Source organism: Pelophylax lessonae (genome assembly GCF_965119305.1).
Source record: "Pelophylax lessonae genome assembly, chromosome: 4".
NCBI classification, from domain to species: Eukaryota; Metazoa; Chordata; class Amphibia; order Anura; family Ranidae; genus Pelophylax; species Pelophylax lessonae.
The window spans coordinates 355,918,392-355,928,945 of NC_138771.1; the positions used below are offsets into that span (position 1 = coordinate 355,918,392).

The 10,554-nt window shown below is 45.1% G+C and overlaps 1 protein-coding gene across 1 annotated transcript in view; it reads right to left on the reverse strand.

Annotated features, from left to right (window-relative positions):
• CCNI2 (cyclin I family member 2) overlaps positions 1-3,900 on the reverse strand; it is a 65,587-nt gene extending 61,687 nt beyond the window's left edge. Inside the window, exon 1 of the mRNA XM_082254252.1 lies at positions 3,575-3,900. The gene's annotated coding sequence lies outside the window, so the exon portion shown is untranslated. The remainder of the gene's footprint in view (positions 1-3,574) is intronic.
• Between the last annotated feature and the right edge of the window lie 6,654 nt (positions 3,901-10,554).

The window sequence follows — 10,554 nt, forward strand, 5'->3', positions numbered from 1 at the left end:
CAGAGCAGTAGGAAACTCCGCTCGCAGAAGGAGGTCATCCAAATAGCCCAACACCGCTGCACAAATACTGCGTGACATAAAATATTGCAACAACTGCCATTTTAATCTCTAGGATCTCTAAAATAAATAATATATAGTTTAGGGGTCCTAAGAATATTCTAGCAAAAAACCCCAATATTACAATCTCAGAAAAAGGCCTGGTCCTTAACTGGTTAAAAACTGTCAATTTCGGGTTTCAGCTCAGTGCATCCTGAATTTTCTTTTTCAGCACCGGAATCTTCATTTGTGATGTTAGCGGGAGAAATGGTGCCCCAATGTTGGTGTCAGTGGGAAGATGTGAATGTGCAATGTATATGTAAAAGCGCTGCGTAAATTGACAGCGCTATACAAGAACCTGAAATAAAATAAAAAAATATATAAGAAGTGTCCCAAAGGGCCCTATCTGGCCCTCGGGGCACAGTTTGGAGACTACTGAACTAGCAGAAGGGCAGATCCTCTGTCAGCTTGGTATGGTTGTCTCTTTCCCTGTTGCAGATCTTTCCTCACTTTCTGTGGGGGGGGAATGAATGTCACCAAGGCAGGAAGTGAGGGAAAATATCTGTAAAGGAGTCCTAGATAGTAGTAAAAGCCTGGGGGCAGCGGATTAAGAGGAGCCAGGAGCGCCACTGGGGCACCCCAGAAAAAGGAGGATTGGGGCTGCTCTGTGCAAATCCCTTGCACAGAGAAAGTATAACATGTTGGGGGGGGGGGGGGGGAAGAACCTTTACAACAACTTTACCCACTTAAGGACCGGAAGGTTTTACCCCCTTAATGATCAGGCCATTTTTTTGCGATACGGCACTGTGTTACTTTGACAATTGCGCAGTCCTGAGACACTGTTCCCCACAAATAAAGCTTTCTTTTGGTGGTATTTGATCACCTCAGCGATTTGTTATTTTTGCGCTACAAAAAATAAAACATACGACAATTCTAAACAAAAAAAAAAAAACAATTTACTTTGTGCTGTAAAACATTACCAATAAAAAAAAAAATTAAAGAAAATCAAATTTTTTCATCATTTTAGGCCAATATGTATTCTGCCACATATTTGGTAAAACGAAATCCCAATAAGTGTATATAGATTGATTTGCGCTAAAGTGATCGCATCAACAAACTATGGGATAGAGGTCATTTTTATTTTATTTTTTTACTAGTAACGGCAGGGATCAGCGATTTTTAGCGGGATTGTGACATTGTGGCAGACAGATTAGACACCTGATACTTTTGAGGGGGACCAGTGACATTACTACAGTATTCAGTGTTAAAAATATGCACTGTTACTGTACTGACAGGGAAGGGGTTAACACCAAGGGTTAAGTGTGCTCCTAGGGGGTGCTTTCTAAAGTGTGTGTGTGTGTGGGGGGGAAATCGACTTACTGTATTAACACAGAGACCCGTGTTCCTAAATAGGAAGAACACAGGATCCTTGTGTTCATCACTGACAGAACAGCAGTCTGCCTTGTTTACATAGGCAGACCGCCATTCTGTCTCCATGAGGAGCGTTTGTGGGTAGCCAGCAGAAACCGCGTCCGTTGGACACGCTGATTGGCCCCCCTCTGGGCGTGCGCCCCCACTATCTATTACACGAAGCGGCGTACAGGTACGTCATTTTGCGTAATAGAGCCGACCTGCGGCAGTAAAACTACAGCGGCTGGTCGGCAAGTGGTTAATCCTCTCTATTGGTCTCATTTACTAATATTGTTGAAAGTGAACATGCAAGAAAATCCCAAATTTTGGGTTGTCCCCAAAAAAGTAATAGAGGGGAAAGCTTCCAATGAAGACACTAGTTCTGGTGACCTGGGGGTCCCCATGGATTTAATTTCTATGGATTGCCTCTCAATTCCTGCTTGGCTATGGGACAGGAAGTGAAGATAAATCTCCGCAATGGGACGCAGATGGTGAAAAAAAAAAAAATCTGACAGGGGTTATAACAATTCTTTATAGCAGGAATACACGGTTTGAATATTGACCAATCGTTCGATCACCAACCAACGAAACAGCGTTCGTTAGTCGAAATCGTCACCAACATTATCAAAAAAAAAGAATAAATTTCAAAGAGCAATCAATTTCATACATAGTGTTGAGGTTTCACGTACAAGTGGAAGTGATCTTGTGTGCGTGTGACCATGTAGCCATGCCCTTCCTCCCAGCACGCACGTTCCTACGCTCTTCGTTGAAGGGACAAGCATTGAAACACATTTTTTATATATATATATATATATATATATATATATATATATATATATATATATATATATATATATATATATATATATATATATATATATATATATAAAATAATAATATGCATAAATTTACGTACACACACTTTTTTTTTCTGGCTGACATTTCTTTTGCCTTGTTTATTTGGAATTTTTCATTAGTGTTTACAAAACTTTGTTCTTGAACACTGCTTTAGGCTCCGTTCACATGTAGGCGTTTTGGGGGAGTTTTTCTGCTCTAGGATCAGCTCTCAAAACGCCAAACAAGACAAATCCTATTCATTTCAATGGCCCCTGTTCACATCTGAGCGTTTTGACGCTGTAAGCAAAACGCCCAACGCTCAAAAAAGTACATGAGCTTCTATTTGGGCAGATTACAGGCGTTTTCTATTCAATCTAAAAACGCCTGCACAAAAAACGCCTGTAAAAACGCCTGTAAATCGCGGTAAAAAACATGTGAAAATGCTACGCTGAGGTGTGAATGTAGCCTTAGCCCCCGTTCACACTAAGGCGACCTGTGAGGCGACCTGGTTGCCTCACAGGTCGCCTCCCATAGGGAAGCTGCGGACCCGTTCTAATAGGAGCGACACAAGTCGCTCCGACCTAGAAAAAGGGTCCGGAGCTTCTTTGGGGCGATCGCCATAGACTTCAATGTTATGAAGTCCGTGGCGGCCGCTCCGAGGTCACGGCGCGCTGCTCGCACCGCGACTTCCGCGAAGTAGCGTCGCCCCTATGTGAACGGGGCCTTAGGGTCACCAACTGTGTCCGCTCATGCATGATGATGTCCTATAGATTTTCTACTGACGACCTTCACACCAACGAATAGAAAATTGTTTATTAGCGAACGATACGACAGAATTTTTCAATCAGTCTTTTTCATTCATAATATCAGGTATTGATTGCTGGGCCTCAACGACTAGAAACTTGGCCGATGGTTCGCTGAATGAAAATTTTCATATGATTTTCTTATCGTATATTCCTGCAATTAATCTATCCAAAATGAAAAAAGGAGAAAAGGGTTTGCCTATAGTTCTACTTTAGGTAGTGTAAATGGCTAAAAAAGTGAATGCTACCAACCAATGAAAAAGCAGCAATGAGTAGTAGACTAGCTGGTAGGCTATACTGTACATAAACCTGTGAGGGAGGAGACAGGAGAGTGACCAGGTCCATAGAGGTGTACATAGACTCTACATAGAGGGGTGAAGGGATGTGGGAACCGTTGCAGAGCCCCTCCCTGAGCAGTTAGGATTTGGGCGGGACGGAGGCCCCCTATCTATAGACATATACTGTATACGGGGGTGTTGTCTGCTCACCTCTCCAAGGCTGCAGGCGCTGAGCGAACTCCCGGTGTGTGGGCTTAGATCACACAGTCCATGGTGCCCCCCTGCTCACTCCATTTCCCGGCCGGGCTCCCCAGGTACTTGGCTTTGTGGAATTGTAGCAGAGCCTTAGCCCCGCACTCCAGGCACATAGCAAGCTCCGCTCACAGGCAAGGTACGGAGAGCGGCCGCTGGGGCTCATCAGAGGCGGGAGACAGTGTAGGATAGGCGTAGAGAGGACAGGACTAGGGGCACCGTACGCTGCCCTACACCTTTGTGTTTACAAGACTGAGGGAAGAAGAAGCTGCGGGGCGTTTGAAAAGCAAAGGCCACTCCCAGGGGCTGGACCTCGACGGTGACGTTGCAGCACTGGGCTGGATAAGACTTATTGTGGCATTACACACACAACTTCCTACGTGAGAAACGGAGGGGGCGTGGTGTTACTGCAGCCTTGCTCCGCCTCCATTCTGTTCCAATAAATATTAGCACACGTTCTACTTTAACCACTTCCGTACCCTACTATTAAAGAAAGAATATTGCCCTTTGTTGGTTTCTTGGGAAATGTATAGTGTTTAACCACTTCTGGACCGGAAGGTTTTACCCCCTTAAAGAGGAAGTAAACCCTCCTCTGCAAGTTGTACCTATAGGTAAGCCTATGATAAGTCTTAGCTATAGGTACTGTAAATATCTCCTAACCGCTACCGGTCCATGCTATAGCCGAAGTACGGCTACAGCGCGGACTCGAATTTCCGGGAGGCCGTCTTTAAACAGCCTCCCAGTGACAGGCTCCCCGCATGCATCAGGGAAAATCTGTGTTGGCCGTGTCCCTTGGACACAGCCAATCACAGATCGTGGTAAATGGCCAATCACAGTGGCCATTTACCACGTGATCGGACCGTGCAATGAGAGATCATCTCTCATCGCCAGCTCTCTTCCTCACACGGAGACTGCAGTGTGAGGAAGAGGAGAGCCGATCACCGGTATGGGAACACACAGGAATGTAATCAGGGCACTGATCACCAGTGCCCTGATTACAGAAGAGGGGAATAAAATGCCACAACTGCCCACAGTCAGTGCCCATAGTGCTGCCAGTCAGTGCCCATCAGTGCCTGCTCATCTAGGCACCGATGGGCACTGACTAGCAGCACTATGGGCACTGAGTGTGGGCACTGATGGTGCTGCCCATCAGTGCTGATCAGTGCCACCCGTCAGTATCCATCAGTGCCACCCATCAGTGCCGCCTCTCAGTGCCCATCAGTGCCACCTCTCAGTTCCCAGCAGTGCCACCTCTCAGTGCCCAGCACTGCCACCTCTCAGTGCCCAGCACTGCCACCTCTCAGTGCTCATCAGTGCTCATCAGTGCGGCATATTAGTACCTCCTCATCAGTGCCACCTCATCAGTGCCCATAAGTGCCACCTCATCAGTGCCCATCAGTGTAGCCTATCAGTGCCGCCTCATCAGCGCACATCAGTGAAGGAGAAAAATTTATTTATTTTCAAAATTTACTCACAGAAAATAAGAAAAACTTTTTTTTTTTCAAAATTTTCTGTCTTTTTTTATTTTTTTTGTAAGAAATAAAAAAGCCAGAGGTGATTAAATACCACCAAAAGAAAGCTCTATTTGTGTGAAAAAAATGATAACAATTTCATATGGGTATAGTGTAGCATGACCGCGCAATTGTCATTCAAAGCGTGACAGCGCTGAAAGCTGAAAATTGGCCTGGGCAGGAAGGGGGTATAAGTGCCCAGTAGGCAAGACATCACTGGCGCATGCGCTCTGAAGGAACGGCCGCTCGTGGCATTCCTTCAGAGCCCTGTGCTGTGACTGTCGGCTCCCTCGCGCATGCGCAGGATTGACGACATCCAGCCAATCAGATGGCCGGAAGTCGCAAAGAAGGGGGACCGAAAATGTCACCTGTGAGAGAGCACTGCGGGGCTTCGTTCTAAGGTAAGTATTTCATAATGAGCTAGTATGCGATGAATACTAGCTCATTATGTGTTTGTCTTTCAGGTGTTTTTTTTTTTTAATTTCTGAGGTTTACAACCTCTTTAATGACCAGGCCATTTTTGCGATATGGCACTGCATTAATTTAACGGACAACTGTGCAGACGTGTGACGCGGTACCCAAATAAAATTGATGTCCTTTATAAATAGAGCTTTTTGTTTTGGTGGTATTTGATCACCTGTGCGGTTTTTATTTTTTACGCTATAAACACAAAAAGAGCGACAATTCTGAAAAAAATTATATATATTTTTCACTTTCTGCTATAAAATATTTCCAATAAAAAAAAAAATGTAAAAATCTAATTTTTTCATCATTTTAGGCCAATTTGGAAAAATCCCAATTAGCTTATTTTGATTGGTTTGCGCAAAAGTTATCGCATCTACAAACTAGGGGAAAGATTTATGTCATTTTTATTTATTTTTTACTACTAATGGCGGTGATCAGGGATTTTTAGCGGGACTGCGACATTGTGGCAGATAGATCGCACCCCTAACTGACATTTTTGACATTTTGGGGGGACCAGTGACATTACTACAGTAATCAGTGCTAAAAATGTGCACTGTTACTGTTGTTACTGTAATAATGACACTGGCAGGGTAAGGGTTAACTCAAGGGCACTCAAAGGGTTAAGTGTATGCCTAGGGGGTGTTTTCTAACTGTGAGGGGGTGGGCTTGTGGAATCAACACAGAGACCTGTGATCCTAAATTGGAGGAACACAGCAGCTCTGTATTTATTCAAGAGAGAACAACTGTTCTCTATCCACAGGAAGTGATCGCGGGTGCCCTGCGGCAATCCCGGTCACCGGCCCCATGGATCAGCTTTCCTGCTGGTGAGTGGACACGTGCCTGCCCCAAGGATCGCTTCCACGAAGCACCGTACAGGTACGGCGATTTGCGCAAACCTGCCGACCTGTTGCCATATATAGGCGGCAGCTGGTTGACAAGTGGTTAAAGCAGAGTTCTACTCGTTTTTTGAAGGTCCAATGCTTCTCATGCCCATCCTGAATGTTGCAATAAATGGCAAATTTTTTTTTTTTACATACCTTTTTTGTACATATATAGATATATATATATATATATATATATATATATATATAGATATACACATATATCTATATATATATATGTATACACCAATATATATATCTAATATATGTATACGTATATATATATATCTATATACACACACACACATATATATATATCTATATATATATATATATATATATATATATATATATATATATATATATGTATGTGTATATATATATATATATATATGTACTGTATATATACGTTAACTTATTTATAGTTATTTATTATATTATAATTTATGATTTTGTGTTTCAAACTTTATCATACCCGAGATGTTATAAAGAAGAACGCACAGTAAAAAAAAATCATATGTAAATAGTTGGTTTGGGCTGCGCGTCCTTAAGAATTACTAGCAAAATAATTGTACCACTTTCAGCACCTAAAAAAGAATCATACCGCCAGGGAGGTTAATACAGTCTGCTGGATAAAACCAGGCAGTAAAATGGTTATGTTACGAGTACTTTTGCTTAGTTCTGTGTGCATTGCTCCCAACTTTAGGACTGAGGGGCCCTTGAAGGATTTAGCGGCTTATGGCGCATATAGAGCACTGCAGCAAAAAAAGTGGGTTTGGATAAGTTAAGGTGGAGGGGACAATCTTCCATTTTGCCAGAGGCTTTGCTTCAATTGTAAAAAGAAAACCGAGGCTTCTTTGAGCGTTCCAAGAAGAGCAGTAATGTGGTGTGTGCACTGTGCAAGGGCAGACAGTAGGAGAGGCTTAGGCTATATTCATACTAGTGATTAGGGTCGGTGCGAATAGTAGCCGCAATAATCAGAGATTTCTGCTGTGGCTCTCAGCGGTTAGGTGTAACTGCTGGCCCCACTCATTATAATGACAGGTCTCCGGCAGCAACAGCTGTTCGCGGCGTTCTGCACAGCCAGCGATTACCCAGTGGTGTATTTAGGTTTTGTGCTGCCCTAGGCCTGACTAAACTTGTGCACCCCCCAATTGAAATATGACCCACCCCTTCCTGTAAAGACCACACTCCTTCCTGTTTATGACCCGCCCTGTCATTTGTAAACCACAAACCACAGTCTATCAGAGCCCATCAGTGCCGCCTTATCAGTGCCCATCAGTGCAGCCTCATCAGTGCAGAATATCAGTGCAGAATATCAGTACAGCCTCATCAGTGGCCACCAGTACAGCCTATCATTGCATCATATCAGTGCCGCCTCATCAGTGGCCATCAATGCAGCCTATTAGTGCCCATCAGGGCACCATATCAGTTCAGCCCCATCAGTGAAGCTTATTAGTGCCGCCTCGTGCCCATCAGTGCAGCCTCATCAATGCAGCCTCATTAGTGCCCATCAGTGCAGTTTATCAGTACCCACCATTGGCAACTCATTAGTGGTCATCAGAGCATCATATTAGTGCCCATCAGTGCAGCATATTAGCGACCATCAGTGCAGCATATCAGTGCTGCCATATCAGTGCAGCCCCATCAGTTCTTTTAAGATATTTTAACTTGTGTTTGCTGCCACTGATTGTAGTCCTAGGATTATGTAACTTATTTGTATAATAAATAGAAAGTCCATAGTCCTTATACAAATAAGTGAAATAATCAGTGGCAGCAAACACAAGTCCAATTTTTTTGCTGCCCCCCCTACAAAGTGCTGCCCTAGGCCTGGGCCTTGTTGGCCTAGGCCAAGATACAGCACTGCGATTACCTGTGTAGCCCCCTCCTAGGTAGCTGCTAGAAGAGAGTATAATTTTTGGGTCTTTTTGCTTACCAGTGTAGCACAACTCCCAAGGGAGCTGCTCAGTGTGGGTCCCCCTGGGCTACCGCTAGAACCAACAATACCTTTAAGCATGTTTTCAAGTGTGAGCATCTCAGACAAGGACCAGTCCAGTTTCTTTGGTTTTTAGGATTTATTTGAGAACTTGGATGGGAGAAGGGAGAAGTGGGATACTCCAACAACTGAACTATGCACAATTAGGCAGGGACACTGAAAAAAGCTGCTTGGCGCTGATTAGCGCTTCACTGACGCTGGTTAACGCTTCACTGATGCTGGTTAACACTGACTGATGCTGGCCTCGGCTAGGCCAGTTACTAGAACTTCACATCTGACTGTGGAAAAGTCCTTTAAGCTCCCTAAGGTACTCTTTCCTGAACTGGCTGACTTGTAGCGCAGACTGTACTGCTGAGACACTTCAGGGCCCTTACTGGCGCCCTCTTTACTCCCTATTCTTCAGGGCGTCACTACTTGGCACCCCCTTTACTGTGCACTCCTGGTTAGCTGGCTGGAGAGACAGCCGTCACCTCCTCTTGGGACTAATGTTCCCACCAAAAGACACTCTGTCACATGTTCCCCACAGATTTATTTCCAATCCCAGGGTGCATTGCGGCAAACCCCGCCCACTGGGACAGTCATAGACCCTTGTGTGCTATTGGCTAGGTTTCCTCCACTGTCCAACAATACCCCTCATTGGATACAGTGGGGAGACTCCCCATACTCAACAGGCCACACTTGGAAGCATGTGACAGCACAGCTAACAGATCCAGCCCCCCTGATAAGCAGACAGGGCCAATATATGCTTTTTCCTAGCACCTACCTAGGAGGGTGCTACACCAGGAAGATTGCCAGGTAAATTTATGGAGCTCTCTCTCTACCAGGGAGCAGGATCTAATAATAGGGTCTGCTCACGGTGCTCAGGTTCAGCTCAGCTTGTCTGAAATGTTTCACACTGGTCCAATAGGGAGGCATATTGGACAGATGGAGGAAACCTGACAAGTGAGGGCACAGGCATTATTATAGCCCTGGCGATTGGCAAAGGAAAATTCCTCAATGCATGCTGGGTGACTGTATAAATGCCAAGGGCACATGTGCTCGGGGTCTTCGGCTTGAGAGCAGGGTCCCAGAGGGAGCAGGCAGCTGCCCCTCCAAGGCCATGCGGCCTTGGGTAGTCAACCTGAGGGCCTGAAAGTCAGATAGAAGCTGAACCCAGAGGTCCTATAGAGCTGGCTAGAAGGGAGACACCAGGAAGGATCTGATTCTGCCTACAGTGAGTACAGATCTGTGTCATAGAGCCTGACCTGTGAGGACCATCCCTTCAAGTAGAAGAGTCATTGGACTGCTGTCAGTCAAGGGGATGCTAGAGAGTGTCCTGAAGGTAATGTAGTTGCATCAAGTCTGCTGCTAAAGAGAGCAAGAAGACTTAATTCTTCCATACAAGTGGCAGTATGGTCAAAGCAGAGTGTTTGCTTCCACAAGTAATCGGGTGAGGCCAAGTGAGAGTTGTCCTTATCTACTGTGAATAGTTCAGTTGGAGTATCCCACTATTCCCTTCTCCCATCCAAGTTCCACAATAAGAACAAAAACCCAAATACCCTGGACTGTTTATTGAGTAACGAGCAAACGTGAGTAAGGAAGGATATGTTAAGAAACCCCTTGCAACTGTCTGCAGGTAATCAGACGAAGGCCTAAGAAGTGACCACACAGCAAGCCCTCGGGGGACAGTGCTACACCTGCAGTGATCATTGCCGGAAGAACTTTGTGTGCGCCTAGCAATGATTACAGCAGGTAATCACTGGCTGTGCAGAGAGCCCCGAATAGCTGCAACTGCCAGGGACTTGTCATTATAGTTAACGTCTTCCCTCTTTGAGCACAAATTCTCCCTCCCAAATCCCTCCTCCCAGCACAACCCCCCCACAGCAATCCCCCCTCCCTGCACAAACCTCCCTAAATCCCTCTTTCCTGGTGCCTCCATGGCAGCATACCTGTGATAGAGCTCCGCCTCTACTCCGCCTTCAGGACTAGTGAATAGCTTAAACGAAAGACGCCCCCTACTCCCAGCATTCTCCTTTTTTTCCTCATACCTCTGGTGAAGAGTAGCAGTATGTCCCTACCTTTGCCTTACTTAGTTTGGCAGCTTCC